We start from the raw sequence: 15819 nt of genomic DNA, 5'->3' as shown, positions 1-15819 counted from the left end.
CGCGATTCGGTATGAGTTGATGTGTAGCGTTTCCGTAAAGTGCGCGCCGATTCATTTGAATACACAAACACATTAAATTTCCGTTTGTCGTGGTTCATTTCGTTGCTGACCCGTTCGGCCAAGTGCGCGCATACCTTAAACAATCCGTTTTGTATGAACATATCGAGTCGGCGGCCAATTCTATAAAAAACGCTTCTCCTGTTTCTAGCACTAACATATGTTACTTCAGAATCCGTGAGAGTGAATTGTTACATCTATTATTACAATACTTCAGATAAATTAGTTTTTTGTATACCTTTCGATGCAGTAGACGTTAGACTAGTAAAAAAGTATTTTACCAAAGACTTACTTATTGTAAAATACCTAATGTGATATTTTGTACATTTGTCAAAATTGTTGAATTTTTTTATTTTAATCAATGATTAAAAATATCGCATTATGTAGATATTTTTTAGGTTTCAAAATGTAAATTAAGCATACATAAACATTTCTTCATTTAAAAAAATAAGTTGTTACTATTAAGTTGTTGTTTTACTTATTTTTTATTTTTGTTTAAATTTTTGCACAGCAAAAAAAATGTTAATAAAAATCTGTCATTTAATCGCATGGATATGACTGTTTTCCTACTGAAGTTTTTTTTTTGTCGAATTATTTCCGTAAAAAGGTCAAAATTGTGGATAGCTCTATACCAGGGCTTCCCAAACTTTTTTGTACCACGCCCCCTTTTGTTGAAATGAAAGCTTCTCGCACCCCCCTCTTTAACAATAAATTGTATGGGTCTAGGAACAAAGCAAAAACAAATAAGTAGTACATTGAAAACAAAACATTTATTTAAACTGCTGTAAGATACAACAATATCAGTTTTCATAAAATACAAAAATTATTATTAAAAGAAAAATAGATTAGTTGGTTAGTGAGATAGATGGGCTTGCATTTTCTTTACTAGTATGCCTATTCGTTGGTGAGTTTTAATAAGTACACAACGCAAGTGACTAGTAACATCAAGTTTATTCCGATACTTTGTTTTAATTGTCACAAGTGTTGAAAATGCTTTTTCGCACAAATAAGTGCTTGAAAAAGGGAAATATAAAAGAAGAGCTTCCCGTGATACACTAGGACACACTATAAAATATCTTAACCATGTTTTTAATCATGTTTAATTTGCAAAGTATCTTCTTGAAGTAACTCAGGCAGGGAGTCTATGTTGACATGGAGTGGGTCAGTTTACATTCTGTAAATACTATTGTCACAAGTGTTTGGAAAATAATTCTGGAACTCTTCAATTAGGCTCTCCAAATGGTTTGGTATTTGTATTTTCAAACCTGATCCTTCATAAATGTCCATCACGATGAGTAACTATATTTGAGTCACCACCCTGCAGTTTTAGGTTAAGACTGTTCAACGAGTCAAAGATGTCTGACAAATAAGCCTTGGGTGGATTAAGGCCACACTTAGTTCATTTTGCTTTTGATGTTCCAAGAAGGTGAGTACTTCATCTCGAAGGTCAAATAATCTTGCCAACATGTTTCCTGTTGAGAGTAGTCGTACTTTTGTAAGAAATAGAAATGTTTTGTGATCGCTTCCTAAATCTTCATAAAGAGTTTTAAGCAGTCGAGTATTCAACGCCCTGTTTTTTATATTGAGTCAATTCATCGATCAGTTTTTGCCAAGAGAGTCCATGTTTGTCAAAAAGTCTGACGCTGCTTTCCTAACATCAATAGCTTTTTATTGTGATCTCCATCTCTGTAAAAAAGAGTCTCGTCTTTCATTGTTTCGTTTTCAATATACCGAACATAAATAATTAACTGAGAACATTGTGCTATGTCTGTACTCTCATCACGGTTTAACTAGCGTATCTCCAATAATATGGCTCTTCTTTTCTTTAGCAATGGAAAGTGATAGCTCATATGACGCTTCAAGCACTTTTTCAGATGACTGAGCAGTATAAACAGTACTATCCAACTTCATGCGTTTTAAATTTTCAGATTTTATAGCAAAAAATTTCTGTGGTTTGTCCTTAAAAGAGTTATGTTTGAATAACAAATGTCTTTTAAGACGATTAGGTCTCATTGCATCATTGCTTAGTACTTCATAGCAAATTACACACTGTGTTCGACATTATCTTTAAACATACAAATAAACCCGTTCTTTTCTGAGCTCATCTGGACTGCAATATCTTTCTCACTCAAATCACGCTATATTGAAAGTCAACTATGACAATTAAAATCTCACAACACGTACACTCTTATAATGCAAGAACACATGAGGCTAGGCCGAGGTATCTCTAACACTGAGTCACAGTTTGGGAACTTCTGCTCTATACGAACAGGGAAGTACAGCAGACGATAATCAATATTTTAAAGGAAATGTACAGAACAACAGGGCCTACATTCATGTTGAGAATCTGTTATCAGATGTTATATTTCCAATTAAAAGGTTAAGATAAGGTCTAGCTCTTCTGGTATTCAATTTTTGTTTAGAAAGAGTTTTAGATCAGTGGAGACGAGAAAAGGTATGGAGATACCAGTAGGTGATGGCTACTGAACCAGCACCAACTTCGCAGATGACCAAGTTATTATTGTACAGGTATCTTATGATCTGAAATTTGTGCTGAGAACATTGTATGAAGCATATAAAGAAAATGATTCAACATAGTTTTGCAAAGAGCAGAATATTTAGTATTTAACTCTGAAGCTAATTTTGAGGTTTTGATTGACAATGACAATTTAGCTTCAGGATTGGTGGAGATAACAGTTAAAATTGATTAAATATCTAGAATAGAATATCTAAAAATTGGACACCGAATAGAACAGGGAAAGAAAGTAATTGGAAGTCTTAATTCAGTAAGGTGTGACCGACATATAGAGAAAAGATTAGGATTAGAAGAGCATTTGTTTGTAAAATATGGAAGTGAAGTGTGCAACCTTAAATGGTAAGCAAGGAGAGTGATGGTCTATCTTACAAGTAGTGTCAGAATATGAAGGCACGGCAGAATGACCAACTAGTCCGATTCATTAACAAGAAGCAACCATGGTCATCATTTTCTAAAACATGATTTTTCGAATACGACGGTTGTACTGTTTAATATTTTTTCTTCTACCTATTAAACACAAATACAAACTGTTTTGAAACTAAGTCTACCAACCTACCTTTATACTCTTTGGAATTTTCGTTGCAAGGTTAGCAATGCGTTTTCCCCTAGTAGATTGCATTTTCGATTTGTTTATTAGCACTTCACAAAACTATAAAACAATTCGTAAAAAATAATTTACAAAACATTTTTTATTGCTAAAAATCGCAACAATTACGATCTACACAAATCAACTGACAACACATGCTCACACTAATGGCACAGAAGAAATAACAATCAGAATGCCCACTCTCAGATGCCGCCTTTGAAGTTTGTCAGCACGCTATCGCCATATTTTAAACGGAAACATAGACTGGAATTGAGAGATTTGTGACAAGCTACGACAGAACTGTAATTTAAACTTTTAGAGATTAATAATTTAGTAAATTTGAAATAATTTAATCTATTCTTCAACTAAAAGTACGAATAAAATAGTGCATATTATGTCTATGGATGCCGTAAATAAATTAAACCGGGTTAATTTTTCTATGCACAATAGATAAAATTTCACTGAACAGCATTGGTTCCGACTAAAACATGGCTGATTCCGTCTGCGCGAACGAGATGCGCGTACTTATTTTTTCAAGCAGAGTGGGCATTATGATTGTTTATTATTCTGTGCTAATGGGATCTTTACACTACATGATTTATCATATGATATCACATGAAATTGGCTATGATTCCTCGTTTCTATGATATTTTAAAAAATCATGTTTATACTGAAGTTGTAACTTATGATATAAGTGACAATGAGGTTATGTTGATTTTTCTTTTTGTTTATGGTCATATAGATATTAGATACAGTACAGGTAACAACTATCATATTTCTAAACTATTATAATGAAAAATGAATTTTTGCTTAAATTGTGAAAAACGTGTTTTTTTACATTTTTGGCCCGGCCGTGGCTATAAAAAATACCCTTTTTAACTACCGCCCACAATAAACTTCTTACAATTTATGATTCTTACTCGGAAATTTACAATTTATGATTCACAAGTGTCATTGTAGGGGGTTGATCATTCGCACCTAATAATAAGAAGGTTCTAATGACAAGATGTGGAAAGTGTTTTCAACGTTGTCAGAAACTTTATCCAAAGACAAAACGCAAATGAAGAAGCATAAAACTGTTTCACATCTTTAGAAAATATGAGAGATAGAATACTGGACAATTTAAAGCAGTTAAAAATGACAGACTTCTTCCAATTGCAGAAGCAATAGTTTATGTTATCCTTGAAAATACGATTTATACAGAATACAGATTTTTTGTTTTAACGTATATCATTGACAATAAAAGTAAACAACTTTTTTGTTTTAATGCATTTCATTGACAATAAAAGTAAACAACTTTTTTTCAAAAACGCCATTCTAACAATATTTAGCATCTTATATTGCTCCGAACGGCTTTACTATAGGAAGTTATTGTTTTAGAAAACTACATATTCATATGTATGCACAGTATTATTGTTGTTTGATATAACTAGATCGGTTTATAACGAGGTAATTAGTCTGCCATTTCAGTTCTCGTTAAAGAGTTAAAGAGTGAGTCTACTGTAACAATATATATATATATATATATATATATATATATATATATATATATATATATATATATATATATATAAATCTTACCATCATTGCTGCATCATTTTATTATAGGTATGTTTGTGCGTCCACTCGAAAAATTGAAATATATCTAAATTTTAGACTGTTGTTGACTATCCCGCAACCATGGCTACTTCAGTGTCAACTCAGTTTTCTATATACTTTAAGAATAAAGAAGATGATTTTTACTTTCACTACGATAGCAATTTTGCATCCACATATTTTGCCATCGTTGGAACGTCCCAATATACCATATTACAGCAAGCCGACATTTCTGTGTCCGCAACGGGTATTTTTGTTCATACTAAAGCTGTTTCTGCATCCGCAACGTTGCCATTATCAAATACCTCGGTTCAGTTTATCATTCATTTTGATGTCATCCTAAATACTATCTGTACTCTGTTAGAAAATATGTCTGCGTAGAAAATGCCATCTTATATTCTCAAGGTTGTCTGCTAGATAATGAGTAGCATCATTTTATAAATGAAGCCATAACGACAAAACGAAAAGAAATTGTAAATCAGGAAAAACTGATATAGTGTTATTAATGAAAATTATTGACTCACAGGAATATCACTAATATAAAATGAGAATTAAAGATATTAAAGTAAGAATTAAAGAAAAAGAAAAAGTCAAAAAGTTAATCAAAATATGCCGCAAATACTAAGGCACTATACAGAATGTTCATAATTTTCTAAGCACATTTCAGTATTACATGATATACGAATATTTTAATAATAATGTCAAAACTAATAACTTTATTATAGAAATTCCAAAATGCTCATATTTCTCAAAAAAGATATAATGTAAATTATGTTGCATCGGAAAACCTTTTTAATAAAAGTTATTAACAATTATCAGTGTTTTTGAACACTTTTGATACTTTACTGGTATTTCAAACACTTTTGAAATACCAGTAAAATATCAAAAATAAAAAGTGAGAGAATAGAAACGTTCGTGTTTACCGAGAAAAGTTGCGGACAAAAGTTATGAGCTACATTCAGAACTGAATTGTTTATAAATAATATTTTTTTTTAATATTAATTAGTTTTGAAGTAATCGTACTGTTCCAAAAACATATTTTTTAACTATTTGTAACTTTAAAAAATATCTTAAATATAATGTATCAGGCATAATTAATGTTATAACTTTTATTATATATAAATATTTATTACATTTGAAATTTTTTAGATATTAAAAAATCGTATAATACGAAAAAACACTTAATTTCCTTTTTTTGGATGATAGAAAATGGTGCTTATAACGGTATCGACATCAACAAATTCCATTTTTTGTAACAAAATTCGAAAAAGCGTATTATTTATATACCCAGACTAATATTAAATATAAATCACACAAGATAATTTTTGAGAAAAATGCAGTTGAAAGCTTTTTCGTTTTAAGGATTACTTCAAAGTAGGTGAATATCTCAAAAAATATTATAAGTAACAAACAGTTGTAACTGTGTTGATTATTTTTTTTAACAATTTTTGATAAGACCAAAAATTTAAAAAACTAAACTAAACTAAAGACTACATATTATTAATAAAAGAGTAAGCTCTGAAACTAAAGATAGTTAACAATTTTTGTTCAAAAACTTTTTTCAATAAACGTGAAAATTTTCTCTTTTCTCATCCCCTCTTAGATTAAAAAGAGTATTATCTCCAAAGAGATACAAAGTTGACTATAGGAATGAAGTGAAACATTTAAAATAACACAAATCAATAATCATTTTCGTTTTAATAAAGAACTTGAGTAGAAATTTAAAACTATAGTAAACTAATACAAAATACTACATTCTATTGAATAAAATACACTGAACTCAAAAAATTACTTCGAATGTGCTATAAGCACAGAAGTAAGAATAAACCATCAACTAGCGGCAGGCATTAATGTATCTCGTGATTGTCAGCCCAGTGTCAAATTGCATCACAGATTAACTCAATCGGTAAATATTTCGTATAAAAACCTTAATTTGGAGCCATGTTTTATTGCCAAAAATATTTGTATTGCTGGATTTAAGTTCTTCACACTCTCCTTTTTTCGGTGGTGTCTTGTTTCTTATGTGATCTGTAAAGAATTTTTTTGCAATTTCTTTTTGGTCTAAAGTACATGGCACCAGATTATGACTTTTTTTGTTGATAGTAGCGACATTTTCAGGTTCGACAAACTAACTCACTACCATCTAATTCTGCATCATTTGCTTATACTACATCACATGTATCATAAGTCATCAGGCAATCTATACACCTGTTTATGTACGTCATTAATGTGACCCATAAAAGTTGTTAGTTGTTCGATATCATTCGGCTACATGTTGAAGATTTGGCTGGCTAAATATTTGCATAATCTCGTTGATGTAATGGCACCAGGATTTTTTACTCCACTCATTTTGACATGTTTTTCCTTAACTTTATAACCGGTCGTCGGATTATTTGTACCGATTTTCGGGAACAAATATATATTTGAATCCTCAACAAAGTTTTTTCTTCAATTTGTCAAAACACCTGTGTGTTCTTGTAGGTCAATGCTGAAGAGCACCGGAATACCCCTTCCTTTGTCACGAATTACAACTCTTTTGAATTTAGTTAGCAATATTTTTTCAGTAGGTGTTATGGCTTCTCAAAACTCTTCATGTTTGATGAGTACTTGTTTCAGAATAAACGTGAATTGGCATGCGCTCCGTTTCGCCAACTCTTTCACGATTCAATAAAATCAAACGGCAGAAAATTATTTCCATTAATTTTATGTATTATATAATTAACTTGTAGCTTATTTTACTATTTTTATTATTCTTTAAATGTTGAATAGATTCATCTGCTTTCTTCAATAAATAATTTTTGAAAATTTTTAGATCAGTTGCTACAAATCAATAAATCTTTCTTTGCCACTAAAGAAACTTTCCGTAACTGAGGATCTACTCGTAAATATTTAACAAATATGCACAAAAATACATCGGAATACCTACACTAGCGTAGTGCGTAGTAGACACTTTTCTTTTTATTTTGTGTGGCTGTGCTATTATTACTGCATCAGTAGTAATCCTGAGTTTACACCAATCTAACATTTTGTTCTTCAGATATGTCCCTTTAGTGATTTCATGATTTGGTATGGACCATTCATCTTTTAGCAGATTGAAAATTCTCTGACTTCTTGACAGGTTCAGTTTTTAGCCTATAGATTAATTGATACTGTATAAAGCAAACTCAATAAAACAATCTTTGTGTTAAATTAAGTAACGTAAGTACATCCATTTAAACTTGTGCATTCGTGTTTAAATTAAATATAACTAATTGTATAAAAATACACATTTTGGAAGTATTTAATTTTGTTCCGAAGGGATTGTTTAACTATCGTACCTTTTTCAATTTTCTACTCATAAAATAAAGGCTAACTTCTAACACCTATCTATTAAAATGTTAAAAAATCTGATGTTGACCCGTCACGTACCTGACATCGTTTCAAGGTGGGTGGGTTATGCGACTTTCGTTATCAGGTTTATCATGCACAAAATATCTTTTATCTAGTTTTTGAAAAACGTCTAAAAGTCTGTCCCTGTATTTAAATTTATCACTAATTAACCACCCCGAATCTGAATTTGTTCTTTTACAATATCGAAAGGCTTTTCAAATAAAAGTTGTTCGCAAGACCAGCTTTGCATATATCGGAAATATACATTCTTAAAAAATCACAAAAAACAAAAGTACAAGAGTAAAGTACCACAGCTTCTAGATGAAGGTTGCTGTAAACATTTTCAAAGGATGCGATTTTAGTAAAAAGCTTAAATATGAAATGTCATCAAAGTAATATTGTAAAAATAATATACATATTTACAACTTAAACTCTATTACCTACATGTTACTGCAAAACATCTATATATTTAATGGTATTTCAGACGGTTAGCAATGTTGCCAAATTGAAATGACGCAGAATAATCGAGAGAATGAAAATAATATACACCAATGAAGTATACTCCATTGTTTCATAAGCCTCCTGCAGGAGATACCATGAACTAATATATACACAAAAATTTCATGCTAACACCATTGTTGCGTCACTTAAAATCCTTAATAAATTTGTTGCTATAACTCAGAACTATATGCAAATTCGCCACATCCCTTGTTTGGATTACGAGTATCCCCTGATGTCAGTTAGGAGAAATTGGTAACGACCATTTTTGAAATATAAGCGATTGTAATCCTGCGTCCGTATATTGACGCAACAATGCGGTGGATGCAGCATTACATGCAAAAACATAAATGTAAGGACGCATCAATGTCTGTAGGATCTATATATATATATATATATATATATATATATATATATATATATATATATATATATATATATAAACATTACGTCCAATTAGTGACTTCTGCCTGACAACAAAATGGTAATTTTGGACCTAGGTATATTCAGTGCTTTATGCAACAAACTCTACGTATTTACTTTTTAGGACTTTGTTATTTCTGCCAGACTATGAAAATTAATATTGTGAATCGATCAGTACACTTAACTCAATTTTGACCCAAGTCGACTTTTGCAACGTTGCGTGCAACGGATTTTGGATGACATATTGCGTAGTTCTCTAATCGATGGCTTGGGTTGTTGATGAGTTCATGGTCTCGCCACAATTCCATTTTGTAAGTCTTCGATACAACTGTAAGATTGATAAAATTTAGGAACCTGTTTTTCTAAACCCTGTTTATAGGAACTTCGTCATTCCGAGTATATTACTCGTTCTGTATCTTCTAATGATTAAAATATTTAAATTTAATCTAGTGAAACAATTTTAAAAACGAATAAAAAAGTGATACGTAAACATGAAATCTTTTCATTCTGCTGCCTTTGAATTTTGACTATTATAAAGGCTATCTTAAGATTTTATGAAACCTAGGAAACATTAAATTGTTTTATCACAACGTTTTTTACTTTTACTTACAAAATCCTTAATTTTCCGTTTGAAATAAACTTCCTTTGAATAGCTCAAAAAGTCTGCATGTAACTCAACATATAGCAATAATATTCAAAATACATTAGCAGAAAAACAAATGGACTTGACACTCATATACAAAAATAATACACTCAAAAATGTAATTTTTTTAAATTGAAATGTCATAATATTAAACAAAACGAAGAATTGTTAATGTCATATAAAAACAAACTAGAACGGTAGGGTTTCCTAGAAAAGCGGTGCCGCTATCATGCGGCCGTAAAGTGAATGTGGATGACGTTACAAATATATTATCTCTTCGTCTTTTTATAGTCTATTGTAATGAAATATTCAGTTCTATATAATCGAATGTATAAGAGCAGGTAGAAACAATTGAAATAAGCAAAGTTTATCAGAATTTTAATTAGTTAATAATATAAAGAAACAGTTATATGAATTATTATAAATTGTCATTCGGTAGCTTTGTAAATAATATTCTATCCTACAGAGAAATGATAAAAGACATCATCAATCGAGTTTTAACTACACTTTTCTATTTTTCGCTTTGTTACAAAGATAATTTTGATTCTATGATACTCATTTTTAAGCACATATCTAGATCGTCAATTCTACACTGACTAAACTCTAGTTGACGCTCTCTTAAAGCGGTGGTTTCCAGTAAACGCCGCGAATAGCGTTAAGCCGTACGTCGCGTCTGTATGCTTATACAAAAGTTGCACGCTGCGTTCATCAGTTCGGATACGTCACTAGAGAAAATAGGAAAAGAGTTCTTGTACCCACGACTTTCACACGAAATGCATTTGGATGATAGTGAGCCCCTATCGCGTATCAGAGTGCTATACGGGGTAAAGGGATGGTCTGAAGTATTGGAGTGCGGTGAAGTGGTTCCTGAATAACACGTATCAATACACCCCGCTCCAATGAATTGTAACACCCGAATGTCATTCTAGGGAGTGTACAAGTCTCTCTGACTGGGTTTAATCAAATTACCTGCTTGCTTACAATAAGAGACCACATCCATTATTTATTATATGAACTATAAAGACGCGACGTATAGCGTAACGCTACTCGCCGATTACGCCGTTTATTGGAGACCACTGCCTTAGACAACGGTTCTGACGACCGCCTTTGTACGCTCATCACATCAAAGATATTACGACCGCTTGATATTAGACATTCGGCTTTAACCGATTTATTGCCATTAAACAAGGTATTTTTGTTGTTATTTCTTTTTATATTAAAAAAAAAGTTATACATGTAGCAGTTGTAAAAATTTTCTAATAAAATTAAAAACTAACAGTTAGTCATTTTATTTAATCTACAATTTTCTAAGGAAGTTTTCTCATCTGCGGCCAATCAGAAATATTGGATATCTTCCTCTATACAAACTCAAATCGATATGTATTTGATGTGGTTATCTTCTTAAGAATCAAATATTCTAACTTGCGCTTCTTCACAGATGAAACAATTTCACTCACACGGATTATCGAGACTTCACTATTTGATACACGATGCATCCAAGAGATTCTCAACATTCTTCTGTAAAGCTAACATCTCAAAAGCCTCCGGTTGTTTTCAGTGATGCTTCAATTGTGTGCAAGATTCTATTCCGTAAAGAACCTAAAATACAGGGCCTTAAAAATGTTGCTCATGTTAGAAAATGCTAGTCTTCTCTTTGTGCTCCTTAATTTCACGTGAGTTTATATTGGTCGTAGTTATCATGATTCTCAGTTGATCTTCGCATTTTATATTTTTTTTATAGATTCTTTTGTGAATTACTTTTATGAAAATGTGAGTAAATATTTAATCAACCTAATGATTCTATATTTTCCACACGTTTTGCATTAATTTTCTTAGGTAAACAAGTGGGTTCTATAACCTTAGCTGAAAGAAGTGCTCTAGTAACATTTTGTTTAGCCGTTAGTGCCACTGATAATTGAATTTCCTCGATATTCTTGTTTTTAATAAAAAAAAAAAACAATTCGCCAATCGAAAAAGCACGTCATGTAAAGTTGGAATTCATAAATTTTATTTGGAATTATAGTGAAACACAAAAAGGGTGAAAACCCGGCCAGTCAACCATTTGGACTGATACTTCAAATAAGGAGGAATTGAAAATCGCACAAAAAAAAGAGAAAACAAAAGAATAGAGCGAAATAATCCGGTATAAAAAGAAACTTTTACACTAAAGGTAAATATGAAAGCAGTTCTGAAAAAGAGGACGAAACCTTTTTTTTAGTTGTAAGTGGCGAACCTTTTTCCTTTGAAAAAGACCAGACAAAAAGAAAAATGGTTGCAGTATGTGGGCTCAAGAAGTGTGTATCGACAGAAGTCCAGATTTCATGTGCATTCACTGCCAATTCCGAGGACGATATATAAAGAACTATGGTTTGTAACAACCAAACCCAGTTCGGGGCAAGTTGGGATACTTGGAGTTACCTGTGAATGAAGGTTGGTATGTTTTATTTTTATATTATTTTGAATATTTGGATATATTGTTTATTGCAATCTAATTATGTTGTATTTTCAAAAAAATATTTTTATGTTTATACACTTATTAAATTCCTTCTATTTTCAACCTAACTTTTTTCGCCACCTGTTATAAATATTCAATATGTTCATACCTAAATTAGCTGTTAGTACAGAATTTACTCGAGTAAAACTTGATATAATTGCCGCTACGTGGCGCTAGTATTAAATATTGGAAGTTATTCTAATATTATAATTTAATATAAAAAAATCGTTTAAAATATATTTATTACGGTTTAATCATATAATTGTACTAATATTTTATATAAAAAACTTCTAATTTCCAATTTTCTTGAGTTTTAATGATATTACCATCAAGGTCAGGCAACCATTTTTTTTAAGAAAAGGGGCGGTTACAGAGCCAGAAGAACAGAAGTCGACTGCCGTCGCCGGTAAAGTAGGAACCTGTACCGTGCTCTAACGACTGACATTTCTTCATATTAAACGATCTTCTCGCTTTTCTGATATCCGGATACTAAATTTTGAAACCAACGTTTGAAGCAAAGGCAAGTTTGGGTTGCTTGGTTGGATTTTTTTGTCCAGAATCTGACTAGATAGATAGATCATATATATATGTTTTTTTTGTGTCCTGTATTCAGGAAGGCTTCCTTTATAAATAGTGGAGCGGTGTCATGTTTGTTATATGAACATTCAAAGGGGCACCTTTATAAGCATACCAGTGAAAATGTAGGAGACCAGTGGATCAGAGACACCGAAGGTGTTTTTAAGGAAATCAATGGGTTGGATTTGTTGAAGGTAGATTATAGGGATCATATTTTGCTAAGGGAGACGTGAATTGCGCTACTTGTGATAGGACTCTTAGATTCATTAGGACTTTTACTATTTCACTAGGAAATTTCAGTCCAATATATTCAAATATAAAGCGCAAATTAATAATATCCAATAAATAACATTAACAATAAGGTTAAGTTTTATTCTAAAAAATTTTGTTACAATGGCAACATGAATTTTGACGATAAATTCCATCAAAATGTCATGAAAAATAGAACACGTTCTAATTTTTCATCTAGCACAGATAATGATGACCTGTATTGTGGTTTGAAAATCAACTATTAAACAGTTTGTCTGAACCATCCCTAATTATAATGCGTAACGCTCCATACCATAGCTGTTCTTAGAGAAAGCACTAAAATATCTTCAACTAAGACTGGAATAAAAGATTGGTTAACAACTAACAATACACTGCCTTTTAATTGGACAATGTTGAAAAATAAGATAAAATAAGTTATAAAATAAAAAATTTGGTAAAAAGGACAGACATTAATTAAGTTTTAAAAATGTGCCAAAAAGAATAGTGCCACTTTGTCTTTTTTTGGAGAAACAAAGAAACATCAAAAACCAAAATGTCTATATAAACAAATACAGTAAACAATAACCAAAATACATATATAGACAAATAAACGGTATTAAGAGAAAAGAAGATTGTTAGAGAAATTAAAAACAATACAAAATTGTAACGAACAAGCCATATTTATTAAGATAGCTTTACATCTAGGCCATGCAAGTCTTATACTATGCAAATCCATGCATGGCATATCTCTTGCCTAGCCTGATCTGATTACGTCAGAGCTACTTCTGTGCAATTTTGAGAATTTGAGATATCAATTGCACTGTTGCTATCATTAACTTTCGATATTTCGCTGGGAAATTTCAGTCCAGAAATAAATATATTCAAATATAAATCACAACACACAACAATGAGTTCGGTCCTGACAGGTATACTAATTAGTGCTAATTTGTCAGATCCAAACAAAAACTGTTTTATATAGTAGTTATTGATTAAAATTTTTTTATTTTATAAATATACTTAAGTGCATAAGAGTGTGTTCTCTTCCATCCTGTAAGTACTCTTTTAAATTATATAAAACAGAGTCATTTCACAGGAATTTATTGTATTTATCATAAGTCGACTTCGTCGATATAAAAACTCCAAACAAGTTTATTCGTTATCTATAACGACATGATAAAATTGCCTGTTGTAAAACAGGTCCGTATTTCAGGTCTAAATTAAATTTTAAGAAAATATGTTAAATCCAACTGACGGGACTTCTGACTACAGAAGCTCCCAAAACGAAAACCATACTAAAACTTATTCATCTGCTGTGATTGAACAACAATTCCCTACCAAAGATAAAGCTATTGTATTCCCAGCCATTGAAAACCTAAAACTTCAAGATTACTTGATTCCACTAGGAATTTTGATCGAGCCCAAAAATATTCTATTTTCCTCACGGCTTTCTAACAACAGAGTGTGTATGTACCTTGCAAACAAAAACATTGTTGAACATTTTATGAATAATTATGGAGGGTTTATCGAAATTAATAATCAACGAGTCCAAGCACGCAAACTCGTCACTCCAGCAGAAAGACTAATTCTGTCAAACGTTTGTCCCACCATTCCGCATGCTTTACTAACTCAAGAAATTGAAAAATTGGGCCTTAAAACCATGTCTCCCATGTCATTTCTCAAGATAAGTGCCGTTTTGCCGGAATTCAGCCACGTTTATAGTTTTAGACGACAAATTTTTATCACACCACCACCTTCCTCAATACCTGAATCCATATTAATTGATTATGATAACACCAACAATATGATCTTTTTGTCACAAGATTCCTTGGTATGTTTTTCATGTAAAAGGCAAGGCCATACTGCGCAGCAAATTGCAAAACAACCCAAGAATCAGTTTCTGAAAATTATAACCAAACTCCTCACCCCCAAACATCTTCGCAATCCACACCTACCCAAATACTTCCAACTAACCCCTTAAAAACTCCAACCGTACAACCAATCATCAATATAGATACAACCCAGTCTACACAAAATAGCTCAAAACGCAGTTTGGAAGAAATAATCACACCTCCTCCAGCGCAAGATGCTGATTCAGAAAATCCAAGTCTAGACCCGTTTGTTAAACCAAATGATGCTCCATCCAAAAAACCAAAAAAAAGCAAGGAAAAGACACCAACTCACATACTCATGGAACCGGCCAAAGCATTCATCTCAGAGCAAAACCCTCCATTTATTCTTGATTTTAATCAAATTTCCGATCTATTTGAAAATGTTTATGGTGCACAGGATCCAGTCAGCGTCATAAAAAACTACACTAACGATTTAGAAGCTTTAGTGAAAATGCTAACAGCAATATACCCTTACTTCAAACAAAGATCCATTAAATCTAGATGTACAAATATAAGAAAGAAACTACTGATACACTTACAGATGACCTACTCGGATAGTGAGACATCAGAGACTGAAAGTGAGTTATCTCAGGGATCGAGTCATAAACTTCTGTAACAATCTCAAGTTTCAGTTTTTATTTATTATACACGGGCTTCTCTTCAATTTTGCAATGGAACATTAACGGTTTTTACAATAACCTTCCGATGCTCCAAATAATTCTGGGTAAATACAATCCAGACATAATTTGTATTCAGAAAACTAACTTCAAAAATGAAAAAATACAAGCTTTAAAACAATTTAAAAGTTAACAAATAAATATAAGGTTGAATGCTCGAATAAATGAACTTTGATCAAATAAAAGGCATATATCGAGCACAGTTTAATTTAAACTTGCCCGAGTA

The sequence above is a fragment of the Diabrotica undecimpunctata genome, chromosome 2 (assembly GCF_040954645.1).
Source record: "Diabrotica undecimpunctata isolate CICGRU chromosome 2, icDiaUnde3, whole genome shotgun sequence".
Lineage (NCBI taxonomy): Eukaryota > Metazoa > Arthropoda > Insecta > Coleoptera > Chrysomelidae > Diabrotica > Diabrotica undecimpunctata.
Note: the sequence above shows the minus strand (reverse complement) of the source record.